The sequence below is a fragment of the Oncorhynchus tshawytscha genome, linkage group LG07 (assembly GCF_018296145.1).
Source record: "Oncorhynchus tshawytscha isolate Ot180627B linkage group LG07, Otsh_v2.0, whole genome shotgun sequence".
Classification (NCBI taxonomy): domain Eukaryota; kingdom Metazoa; phylum Chordata; class Actinopteri; order Salmoniformes; family Salmonidae; genus Oncorhynchus; species Oncorhynchus tshawytscha.
This window is the reverse complement of record NC_056435.1, coordinates 24,889,402-24,890,466: the sequence shown is the minus strand read 5'-3', so window position 1 is coordinate 24,890,466 and position 1,065 is coordinate 24,889,402.

Sequence of the window (1,065 nt, the reverse complement as noted above, 5' to 3'; positions counted from 1 at the left end):
ATTGTCCTCTTGTTGCTTTCAAGAGAAGAAAGAGCAGGGATCCCAAGAGTCCTCTGCGGAAGAGTAGGAGGATGAGGAAGAATAGCTGTAACTTCTTTTTACAATCAACACTACCTCATCATTCAATGTAATGGGATTGCCTTCCAACCGCAGCCTGACTTACACCGTACTCATATATTCTCCATGGTGCCCGTTACGGAGGGGTGGGGAAATACTTATACGATATTTAACATAGTCAGTAGTATGTAAATATAATAACTTTAGCAACTTGAACTCACCTTAGAATACTAATCCACAATTGAAAATTAGGCTCTAGTAATTTCTTTAATTTCATATTAAAGGGTAATATTTGGGGAATGTCCTCACCTTGGAGACGTTTCTTGTTTCTTCGTCTCCTGTTCTCTGCATCTATGCACAAGGTACAAATTACTTCCCGAGTTTTGTTTTTAAACTGGTTAATATTTCACACTGTCTTTCAGAATTCATGCAAGACACTACAAAACATTTGAATCGGTTTTTGTTACATCTATCTAATCTATTTTATTGTGGTCGCGGTCACATACTGTTCAGGCTGTCCATAACGTCACTATGAAATTGATGCATAAAACATAAAGGAAACAAATAATGTAAAGCATTTAATATATATATATAATACTTTAGGCTAATCAAGTTATTGAAACATTGAAGTATATTATTAGATATGCATAAATGGACATAAGTAGCCGATAGAAATTTCCCACAAATATTTGTTTTTTTACTTGTTTGATCTTAGGTAATAACCTACCAGGTTGCTGTCCATTGCCTGGTGTGCTGAAATATTGTCTGAAGTTTCGCGTGAACACACGTTGTATATGTTATTGTGGTTCATTTTACAAGCTCGGCGTTAACGTGCCATTTAGTCATTGGTATGAATTACAACCAAAGATAGGATATCGGTCTGTTGATAGTCAAGGCGATGAATTCTTCCAGCATCTCCATGAAATATATCAACAGAAACTAGCGTCATTAGCGTAAATTCTCTACTTCGTTTTGTTTTTTTGGCATTCAATATTGTATTCCTCAAAA